Genomic DNA, 12,790 nt, shown 5'->3' on the forward strand with positions numbered 1-12,790 from the left:
ATTCAGAGGAGGAGTCCGTTTCTGAGGAGGCGGAGGTGGAGTCTGAGGAGGAGTCCGATTCAGGCGTCGCAAGTCTGGCTATAGCATACGTTGCCAAGTCCATCTTCAACACTCAAGACAATGACTTCATCACCGACACCGATGCAAATGACAAGGACTACTCCGCTTCTACCTACTACTTCATGGCACGCGGTGCCAAGGTAAACACACGCACTACTCACTATCAAACATCTAGTGACGATGACTCTGATTGTGGTTCAAAACCCATCTTCAACACTCAAAACAATAGAAAGCTATGGAACATATTCAAAAACTATTAGACAGAAGCGATGATCTATTAGGTGCTGAAATGACTCGATCTGAATCCTTAATTGAAGACATAAAAAATCTTCACGTTAAGTATGAGGAACTTGAAAGTCGTCATGAAACTCTCTCAATAGCTCATGAAAAGGTTTCCTATGATTATCTTCAAAGGAAGCAAGATCTTGAGAAATTGAGAGCGGCTCATGAAGATCTTCAAAAGGAAAACGAGTCACTTCACGCCAAACAGATCAGTTCCGCTCAGGAAGGATTTGAACCACCATGTCTTAAATGCATTGAGCGTGATAATACTACTTCTGTTGCTGAATGTTCTACTGCTACTACAGTTGCAATATCTTCAACTGTTGATGTGGTAACTAACCCCTCTGCTGAGGATACCACTGCTATTGCTGATGAGAATGCTAGGTTGAAGACATTGCTTGAAACAGGGATGTACAAAAGTCTTAAAGGGCATCAGACACTATGTGATGTCCTCAAAAAGCAGATTCTGAACCGAAACCCGAGGAAAGAGGGTGTTGGGTTCGTAAGGAAAATGAATGCTGATGGCTCTTACTGGAAACCTGAGCAGTACCCCAAAACCACGTGGGTTGCTTTAAAGGAACCTTCAGCAGATCCATACAATCTATCTGGCTTCACTTGTGCTAACCCCATTATCATTGATGAATCCCTTGATGCAAACTATAAAGTGTTTAAGAATCAGAATGGTGAAGTGTTTGCCAGGTACATTGGTACTAACTGCAGGAATGGACCGCCTATGAAGAAGATCTAGGTTCCGAAAAGGTGTCTGGAGAATCTTCCTGTGAATGTCATCATGACACCTCACGTGAAGAAGACAAACCTCAGACCAAAGGCTTCATACGGTCCAAAGGCTTCATACAGACAGAGGACTCACCTGAGTCGCACTAATGCAAATGTTTTGCAGGGAAACCATACTCAGGCATATGAATATGAGAGTGGTTCATCAAACCGCCATGTTCATAAGACCAAGAACTATTCTGCTTATTCTTATGAGTACTATTGTCCCCCTGCAAGACTGTTTGCTAGGGCTCCAAAGCCAAAGTTCTCAGATGCTGCACTTAGACTTATTGCTTCTAAGCCACCCTTGAAGATGTGGGTGGCTAAGAAAGCTTAACTCTCTTTTGCAGGGAAAGGTCTCCAGCAGAAAACCAAAATCGTCTGACGCTATTGCTGGGGACCTTAAACATCTTGTAGGGCGCAAGATCAAATGCCCGAATGGTCTTACTATGTATTTCGTTCCTGAATCGCTTGCTACTCTCCCTATTAGTCCTAATCTAGATCTAAGCTTTCATAACCCACTGGTTCGTCAAATGTTTTTGCTTCACAATGCTCTTCGTGAAGCCTATCCCCTAACTGCACTGTAGGGTACGACACCAGCGTCTTCAGAATGGATTATTGATAGTGGGTGTACAAATCACATGACTGGCAAAAGAAGCTTCTTATGGACTCAACCTTACGTCCATCCGACAAGAGCCACATCACATTTGCTGAGACAGGTAAATGTAAGGTATTGGGTCTAGGTAGAGTTGCAATCTCAAGGGATCAACACATGGATAAAGTCATGCTTGTTGAATCCCTTGGCTTCAACTTAATGTCTGTCTCAATGCTTTGCGATTTAAACATGATCATAATATTTGGAAAATATTGTTGCCTTGTTCTAATGGAATCTGACAAGTCTCTAGTATTTGAAGGGTATCGAAAAGATGATTTTTATGTGGTAGATTTGTCAGCAGGACCACAGCTTGCCGTATGTCTTCTAGCAAAAGCTTCAGAATGCTGGCTCTGGCATCGGAGGCTTGGGCATGCTGGCATGAGGAACCTCCACACCCTGGCAAAGAAGAAGCATTTCATAGGCATCGAGGGCGTCAAGTTCAAGAAAGATCACTTATGCGATGCCTGTGAGGCAGGAAAGATGACGAGGGCCAAACATCCCTCGAAGACAATCATGACCACTACTCGACCCTTCGAACTGCTTCACATGGATCTTTTCGGTCCCACTCATTACTCAACTCTTACTACTACTGCTTGTCTCTATGGCTTTGTCATTGTTGATGATTATTCTAGATATACTTGGGTGCACATAATCCTTTACAAGACTGAAGTGCAGGATGTCTTCAGACGCTTCGCCAATCGAGCAATGAACAACTATGGCGCCAAGATAAAGCATATCAGAAGTGACAATGGCACTGAATTCAAGAACACTGGCCTTGATACATATCTTGATACCTTGGGCATCACACATGAATTCTCAGCCCCGTACACGCCATAGCAGAATGGGGTCATCGAACGCAAGAACAGAACACTCATTGAGATGGCCAGAACGATGCTAGATGAATACAAGACTCCAAGAAAATTCTGGCCCGAACCCATTGATACCACATGCCATACAATCAATCGTGTTTATCTTCACAAGCTTCTGAACAAGACATCTTATGACCTCCTTACTGGCAAGAAGCCAAATGTCAGTTACTTCAGAGTATTTGGCGCCAGGTGCTGGATCAAGGACCCACATCACACCTCAAAGTTTGCACCAAAAGCACATGAGGGCTTTATGCTTGGATATGGAAAGGATTCGCACTCCTACAGAGTCTTCAATCTCTTTCATTACAAAGTGGTTGAAACAGTGGATGTGCGGTTCGATGAGACCAATGGTTCACAAAGAGAGCAACTGCCAAATGTGCTAGATGAAGTTCCATCCAGTGAATCAATCAAGCTAATGGGAACTGGAGAAATTGTACCTTCTGAAGCTCATCCTGAAGAAGAACTTATCATCTCAGCACCTGATCAACATAAAGACAATGCTCAGCCTGAAGACATTCCTTCTAACAACGACAATGATCAGCAAGAGCAAAATCTTCGCCCTGTACATCCTCGCGTTGCCAATGAAGTGCAGATTGAAAGAATAATTGATAGCAACAATGCACATGGTCCACTCACTTGTTCAAGGGCAACTCAGCTAGCAAATTTCTGTGGGCACTTCGCATTCGTCTCAATAACAGAACCCAAGAAAGTTGAAGAAGCCTTCATGGAACCTGAATGGATTCAAGCTATGCAAGACGAGCTTCAACAGTTTGAGCTGAATAATGTATGGAAACTGGTCAAGCGTCCCGATCCTCGGAAGCACAACATAATAGGCACCAAATGGATATACCGCAACAAGCAAGATGAGCATGGTCAAGTTGTCAGAAACAAAGCTCGTCTCATTGCTCAAGGATATACTCAAGTGGAAGGCATTGACTTCGATGAAACATTTGCTCCTGTGGCTAGACTTGAAGCCATACGCATACTGCTGGCCTATGCAAATCATCACAACATACTTCTTTATCAAATGGATGTGAAGAGCGCCTTCCTCAATGGCAAGATTGAGGAAGAAGTGTATGTTGCACAACCTCCTGGCTTTGAAGATCCAAAACATCCTGACATGGTATACAAGCTCAACAAGGCACTGTATGGCCTCAAACAAGACCCTCGGGCCTGGTATGACACACTCAAATACTTCCTGAAGAGCAAAGGCTTCATACCTGGTTCTCTCGACCCCACTCTCTTCACGAATACATATGATGGTGAACTGTTTGTGTGCCAAATATATGTGGATGACATTATCTTCGTCTACACCAATCAGAAATACAGTGAAGAGTTTGGATATATGATGCAAGAGCAATATCAAATGTCTATGATGGGAGAGCTGAAGTTCTTTCTCGGTCTTCAAATATGACAGCAACGCAACGACATCTTCATATCTCAAGAGAAGTATCTCAAAGATTGCCTAAAGAAGTTCGGTATGCAAGACTGCAAAGGCTTCATGACGCCAATGCCAGCCAAGCATCATCTGGGTCCTGACGACAATGGTAAAGAGTTCGATCAAAAGGTATACCGCTCCATGATTGGTTCTTTACTTTATCTATGTGCATCTAGGCCAGATATTATGCTTAGTGTTTGCATGTGTGCTCGATTTCAAGCGGCACCAAAGGAGTCGCATCACTTAGCTGTGAAGCGAATTCTTCGATATTTGGCTCACACCACAACTCTAGGATTATGGTATCCAAAGGGCTCAGAGTTTGATCTGGTTGGATTCTCGGATGCTGATTATGCTGGTGACAAAGTTGATCGCAAGTCTACATCAGGCACATGTCACTTTCTGGGATGATCACTTGTATGTTGGTCTTCAAAGAAGTAGAACTGTGTATCTCTCTCCACTGCTGAATCTGAATACATTGCTGCTGGATCTTGCTGCGCTCAGCTTCTGTGGATGAAGCAAACGCTCAAAGACTATGGCATTCATCTGAAGCAAGTGCCACTTTACTGCGACAACGAAAGCGCCATCAAGATTGCCAACAACCCAGTTCAGCACTCGAAGACAAAGCACATTGAAATTCGTCATCACTTTCTCAGAGATCATGTTGTGAAGGAAGATATTGATATCATACACATCAACACTGAAGAGCAATTGGCAGATATCTTCACCAAGCCCTTGGATGAGAAGAGATTTTGCAAGTTACGGTGTGAGCTAAATATCCTGGAATCCTCAAATGTCCTGTGATCAGGCACACATCCTAACCCTTATGCATATTGATGACTTAGATGTGCAACACACGAAGTAAAGTATATCTTCAATCAATGAAGACATACATTCTAAGTGTGAATACATTAATGTGGAATTTGACTTCGGAGCGCCACGATAATTGTGCGTCGTGTCTGGGTCTAATACTTCCTATACAGTGGGTAACGCCACCACCAAATGTTCTATTTTGAAGTGTTTCACTCATGGCGTTACCTTGCTATGTCTTCACATTTGGTTTGGCTTCAATCTCAACATGTCTTCATGATTATCTTCACTATGTTGATTATATATATATACTAGTGTTCTGTCCTCTACAGCATTCACTTATAGCTATGTCTTCTTGTTGAATCTTTTGAACTAAGTGAATGTGATCGGACCCTAACCTCTCTATGCTATCTATCTCAAACTCTATCTCTCCAAATCATATGCATTCTATTGAAACTGTCGAATGTCTTCTCTGCGTCCTTGTCAGCAGAAGATACAAAGACAAACCTTAAGTTCACTTTCAATGCTCATTCCTCCACATGAAACCGGGAGAAGTAGGAACGACCACCCGACAATCCAGGCATGCGTGGGACGTGGAACAAACCCCAAAATTCTGCATAATGGCCACGTGTTCCTCAGATGCGAATCGCCAGGGGCACCTGTGTAGTAACGTAGTGCCGCCCCTGTACCTATAAATACACACTTCACGGCGGTCATTATCTCTTCTTCCACTCTCGCACGAACCCTAGCGCCACCGCTAGCCCTCGATGACGCCGGCGACGAAGCACTTCGCTGCCGCAACCTCTCCGACGCCGTCTTCACGCCGACGGCGGACATCGTCCTCTCCACCATCGCCGTAGGTGTCCTCCGTCACCAAGTTAGGGCACGGAAGATCGAACTGCTCGGCCTCATCTTCCACTCCGTCTAGCAGTTCTTAGTGTGGTAAATAAAACTTCCTTTTTACGGCACCATTGATCCTATGGCTTTGTCACTTTCTACCACAAGCAGTTTCTATTCACACAAGTTAGATCTCTCTCATACTGCATCTCATAACATGCCTAGTATATTCACTTGTACTTCACAAAGTAGTTAGATTCCTCACTTGTACTGATCTCTGGATTCGTACAAATCTGGAACCAACTCCTTATCTATGAGTGAATGTCTTCGCACGATGAGGTCAATGTCTTCTAAACTGATTTATATTCAAAATCTTCTGAGAATGCATATGACCTCTTCCCCTTCCCTCGCACCTTAATGTTGTCATAGGTACATGTCCGTGGGAGAATCCCTTGGTTCTCATAGTCTGCATTCATTTGCAGAATTCTTACAGAATCATATAAATTCTCCCGAAGCAAGTTCCTGTTTGTCCAGCAAGCGAAAATCTTTGAAGCCTTTGAACATGTTGAAGCCTTTCAGTTTAAAGTGCATGGCTTCAGAGAAATCAGCAAGGAAGGGTGGCAGAAAGCATCATGGAGAAACATCTAGAGATCTGCCAGATGACCTCTCAGAACTGTACAAGACAGATCCTGAAGAGGATTACAATCAGTGCAAGACCCAAATCCTATGGATTCGAAGATATTGGGCAGAACAATGGTTCAAATACCGATTTGCAACCCAGGAATATGCTGAGAAAAATGCCATCAAGAGACCGTGGGGAGACATCCTATACAAGAATCTTCAACCCAGGTCCAGAGATGAAGCCATTGAACAAGGCTTCTATCCCTGCATGGTCCATGGGCCACAGCCTGTTGATGCACACCCATCGTCACTACTATGGTGTCGTGACGATATTCTGTTCAAGCGCAACTTGCAGTTTGCCCAAAACTCAGCGAAGCAAAACAAGAAGACATTGGGACTAGACTTCAACCCTGGTCCCTCAGCTCCAAGGGCTGATGGCACACGAGATGCAGAACCCAATGTCGTCGGTCCTTTCTACAACCTTGAAGGCCTCATCACCCATATCTTGGTTCAAGGGACTGCAGTGAATGAGCCTGCAGCTGACGATGAATCAGATGAAGCGCCTGCAGCACCGAAGCCAAAGAAGCAGCCAAAAGCTTCAAAGCCTGCCTCTGCTCCAAAACTCTCACGAGCGAAGCCACTGGCAACTGCACCTCCTAAAGACAGTGTGCAGTCTGAAGATTTGTCACGCATCTCCAAGCCCCGGAAGGTCAAGATGCCTCTGCCACACACCGGCCAAGAGCTAACAGCTGCTGCCATTCTGTGCAATGATGCCATTGATCTGTCAAGTGATGAAGATCTTGCAGATGACGCTCTTGAGCAAATCATCAAGAGCAAAGAAGAAGCAGAAATCTTCAATGATCTGTCTCTCTTTGATGTAACAATCATCCACAACTTCATTGATGAATGGTTTGACACACCAAACATCAGCTTCGAAGATCTGCAACTACCCATTGGCCTCAGTGTTGCCTTCCATGGCGCCATTGCTTCAGAGTTAGCTATCTCCCAGCGCATTGTTGAACTGAAGCAAAAGATTGACTATGAAAAGGCTCAGTTCAAGAAGCATATGGCCAAGCTCAGCGTGCAAGAGGTGAAGAACTTCAAGATTATGCTACACGAGCTCAAGGAAGCCTTTCTCAAGAAACGTGCAGAAGCTCAGGGTTCGCGTGAGCGCATGAAGGTTCTGGCTGACAGATGTGTGCAAGCCTACAATGAGGCTGGGAAGCGCAAGGCCCTTGGGCGTCCTGGCATCGACCCCAGGATGGCAGCAAAGAGGATGAAGAAGCCTGCTACGGCTGAACCTGACGCACCAAGGCAGGAAGCAGATCCCATTTTCTTCCCAACTAGCATGACTGGCTCGAAGCCAAACCACAGGTCAACCGCTTCAGAACTGAAGAAGACGAGGACTGCTGAGGCTGAAGCCAGAAAGAGGAAACATCTTGAAGCCTCTGCTACTACTCCCTCCAAGAAGAAGCGGAAGACCAAGAAGGAACGGGCTGCTCCCACAGAGCCCCTAATTGTTGAACCCATCTCCATGGTTCGCCCTGACGCTGAACATCAAGAGCGTCAACTGGCTGTCCATGAGCCTGCTTTCACAGAGGCTCATGAAGCTGAAGACTTTCCAGCAGCTGATCCCATCGCTGCTGAAGACATTGGTCATCATGACCATATTGAAGATGATGCAGCCCTTCCTCAGCTAGAACACCAACAGGTATCATCGCCTGTGCTAACGCACAACGAACTCATCAGCAATGGTCGTCCTCTGACGCCAATCGCTCAGGATGCTTCATGGGATGATCGCCCACAAGAGGAAGAAGACTTTGAGTCCCAGCCAACTCCAACTACACAGGTGTCGCTTGCATTGCGCAGGCTTCGCAAAGGTCCAAGGCCTCAAGTCTCTGCTGAAGACAATCCGGCTGCATCAGCCACGGAAGAAGAAGTCCCACAAGTTGCCACTCCCCTGTCCCACCAAGAAGCAGTTCTCGAGGAGAACGTGATCGTGACCGATCCTCCTGCTCGTCAAGTGGAGGTTGAACATCTTGAGGCTGCCACCACCAACACCACTGAAGCCACTGACGCTGTCATGGCTGAAGCTAATGTGGAGCCCTCACCAACAAAAGCATCAGAAGTCAGCAAAGCCACTAATCCCACTGCTTCTGTTCCTGTACCTGCTGTCGGTCCCCAGTTCGACTATCATGTTGAGCACAGGCCTCAGGTACAGAAGCCAATCCCAAGATTTCCTAGGTTCCCAGGTCCTGCATCAGCACCTGGATCCTTCAATATCAATGGCTTCAGAGAAGACAACACATTCTTCAATAGCTCCAGGAACCCCTACTCAAGGGAAAGGATATCATCTGATCGGTTCTGGAGCTATCCGCAGCGAAGCTATTACTCCTGCATTCTATACAATCAAGGTCGCATCTTCCCCCACAAGCGTCTTGACATTGAAGCTATAGCTGGTCTGCCCTGTCTGGAAGAAGCTCTGGATTGCTTCAAAGTAGTTGGATTGCTGCCGTTCGTCACTGACCAAGAGCATTGGAATGAAGAGTTGCTGCTCCAATTCTATGCCACACTTCACATCCGCGGGTATAGCAGAGATCCGAAGACTTGGGTCCTGGAGTGGATGATAGGAAACGTTCATCACGAAGCCAAAGCCTTTGACATCATTGAGCTCACTGGTTTGCCCACTCCTGGCGATCTCTACGAGCATGGCTGTCAGCTTCATAGTGAAGCTATTGAGAGCATCTTTCAGAAGACTGAACCTAATATGAGTCAGATGCTCAGTATGATGAAGCCATTGCCCCAAGATGCCGCTTATCCCATGGAGTTCTTCGTTGAAGACCTTGAGTATCTGCCCAGAACCATTTATCACATCATAAGGCGAACTCTCTGGCCAATCAAAGGACACTCTCCACATGCCAAGCTTGAAGGTGCAATGAAGACTTTGGTCTTCTATATTCTTCATGGAAAATGCTTCAATGCACATGACTTCTTCATTCGCCAACTTGCTGCATCAGGCTCTGATCTATTTGGCTTGAAGTTCTACTCCCCATGGGTCATGCGGCTGATCAAACTTCACTCCAGTATCTCATATCAGCCATCTGCTCGCAATCATCAGATTTTTCTGCCTGATGTGGATATGTCGATTGAAGCCATCTATCCTGAGCCTGCTAAGGAACCTCTCAGTCTTCAGAATGCAAAGCATCAAAGTTTCACTCAGAACGTTGAAGGCATGGAAGCCGTAACTCGTGTGTATCCTTTGGCTGGCACTACACGTGCACCGCATCCTGCTCTCACTGAAGCCACTCACAGTACAACTGCTCCACGACCCAAGAAGCGCACTCGTGTTCTCAACGACCGAGAGCTTCTTGGGGCTCTTCATCAGAAACAGGATAGACATCATGACTGGTTGAAGAGTCAGATGCAAAGCCTCTTGGTGGATGTTAATCGCATTCGCAATCTTGCCACCAAGAATGCTTTTGTTGCCCATGAAACCTCTCGCGGCACCTAGAAAGGGCTAACGCTGATGTGTTCTGAAGATGATCTTCAAGAGGATGGCTTCACTGAGCGATTCAAGTTTGACTCCACACCTCCTCGAAGGGCAGTGCTGCGACGAACTCCATCCCTTGAAGACTCTGAGTTCTCTTCCTCTGCTGCAACTGTGAATGCCAGAGTGATCGAGGATGAAGACGATGCTACTTCACCGCCACCTCCTTCAGCATGCTTCGACTCTGCTCCAAGCTCTTCAGCACCGCCAAACACCACCAACGACCCTGCTGCTTCACCTACTCCTCATGGGAACGAGTAGATGCTCTATGTCTTCAAACCTTTTTGGTCCTTACTGACAAAAGGGGGAGAAGCATATGAGGTTGATAGTCTTCAAGCGGGTCCATATGGGCGGGTGCTTTATATTTTGCTTCGTGCTTACAACTCTCATTTTGCTACATTTGGTTCTTTGAGTTGTAACACTTAAACTCGATGGTCGTCTGCTACTTATCTGCCACCTTGTGTTGCGATGATAAATTCCGCATGTGCGACGATAAATTCCGCACTTAGATCATTCTGCAGACGTCCATTTTCCATTATGCAGACCCCCCTCGAAGCCTTTGAGAGAGAATTCCTTGCGAGGATAAAGCCCTAACCACCCAGAGCCAAAGAGAATTAGGCATCACTTAAGTCTTCTTGTCTGTGTGATCTGAAGACTTATTACACTTGAGGACTGTGCATCCTCCAGCCGGTTAGGCGTCGCGTTCTGAGCATCCAAGAGACATTGTGGATTGCCGGTGAACGAAGTCTGTGAAGGTTTGGGAGTCTACCTTGAAGACTTACCAGAGTGATTGGGCGAGGTTTGTGTGACCTTAGCTCAAGGGGAATACAGTGAGGACTGGGTGTCCTGAGCTGCGTGTTCAGGACTGGGTGTCCGGGACTGTGTGTCCTAAGGTTTAAATACCTAGCCGCCCTAACCAGACGTACAGTTGTCACAGCAACTGGAACTGGTCCAACAAATCATTGTCTTCAGCGAGTCACTGGTTTCATCTTCCCTTCCCTTTACTTACTGTTACTCCTTGTGAAGTCATTGTATGTTCGCACTATCTTTTGTCTTCACTGAGTGACTGCGTGTTCTGTGTGGCTTCACAATATCTTCCTACCTGATCCTTACTACATTGCTGCTATTAGTCATTGTGCTTTCACTCTATTGAATACTTGACTATGGCTTGCCTAGTGTAGTCTACCTTCCGCTGCAGGGTAATAGGTTTATTTCTGTCGTTTGTCTTCATAACTTCCACGTTTTGAAGACTTTCATAAAAATCGCCTATTCACCCCCCTCTCTAGTCGATATAACGCACTTTCACAAGGCAATCCAGCCATACGGTTTTATAAACAAAGGTACGCAGAGAGATATGTTATATTACTTTTTAACGTAAGAAACATCTTCCAAAGAAAATAGTCCTGCTATCGGTTCCTTTCTTTGGGTTGTCATGCCGACCATGATCATGAAACCTCACCTCCGATCAATGCGGGAGGAAAATATTGAGGATTTAGTTAGGGGAAAGTTCCCGAACTCTATGGTATTAATAAACCAAAATTTTCACTTCCGTCGTTGCCGACCAATGTGATCCTTTAAGAATGCTAGCTTTCGGCTTCACCCAGTCTGAGGTACTTACTCGGATGACCCGGTAGTAACAATCGTAGAGGTGCTCGCTTTACCACCTAGCCGAACAATCGGGAACGTAGGGGTAAGCACAGGAGCCAGGCATCCCAGCTTGGCCAAAATCTTAAGTCAAATTGATGCATATTTATGGATTTATAACGATAATTACAGAAGGCAACGCTTGTATACTGAATACAAATACTGGTGGTATATGTTTATTTTATGTATAAGGATTGTATGTACAAAAGTACTCATATCATATCTGTGTTCGCCCGAACTTTAAACGCGTCTTAACCGACCGTCGGCTTCTCCCTCTTCGGTCAAGGGCCGAAGAGTGTTATGTACTCCACCTGTCGAGGATATCGGCATTGTTTCCGATAACCAGGCAACCAGGCCATAAGGCTGTAACAGACAAAGCGCACTCAGGGAACTTATGCTATATTACATACGAAGTGTAAGAAGCATCTTTGAAGAAAATAGTACCCCCACCAATACCTTTCTTCGGTGCTCATTATTACTATGAGACTTGTGTAATAGATTTTTTGTACTCATGAGTTCCGTTGTGTGCCGACCATGATTAAAAACAATAAGAGCGCTAGCTTTCGGCTTCACCCAGTCTGAGGTCAGAGCTCAGATGACCCGGTCGTGACAATCACAGAGGTGCTCCCTTTACTCCCTAGTCGAACAATCGGGAACGTAGGGGTAAGCACAGGAGCCAGGCAACCCAGCTTGCGAAACACTTAAGTTAATATGGTGCATATTGTGGCGTAATACATGAACAAGGAATGAAGCCGTACAAGTATAATCATATGCAAGAGGAAAAACTTCATGAAGGAAGCCCCCAAGTAAACAGGGTATTCGAATTTGTGCGTCACTAACAAAGTTTTGACAAGGAAGTATAACGCTTGGTCGAACCGAAGAATTTTTTTTAAAACCGAAAGCTTTTGAGCTTGAAAGCGACTTAGCTTGTTAATGTGTTCGGTATTGATGATGCGGTCCAAGCTTGATGTGGGACAAAGGTCCATCCCCCAAGCCGGTCCCAAGGTGGCGGAGTGAAGAGCTCGGTAATCTGAAGTGGTGGCATAGCACGGACAAGGTGGGCCGGCAGAGTGACGCCGAAGCCCCCGATGCAGGTTAATGAAGTGTTGACGAAGCCTCCCGTCCAGCCAAGGAGACAGCACTGCCCAACTCGATTCATTTACTTGTGCACAAAAAATAGTGCAAACTGGAGATAATGGTAATAATGATGAATAAAATTGTTGCATAATAAATAATTTATGCAAAGTTAGTAATAA

The sequence above is a fragment of the Triticum aestivum genome, chromosome 5A (assembly GCF_018294505.1).
Source record: "Triticum aestivum cultivar Chinese Spring chromosome 5A, IWGSC CS RefSeq v2.1, whole genome shotgun sequence".
Taxonomy (NCBI): Eukaryota; Viridiplantae; Streptophyta; class Magnoliopsida; order Poales; family Poaceae; genus Triticum; species Triticum aestivum.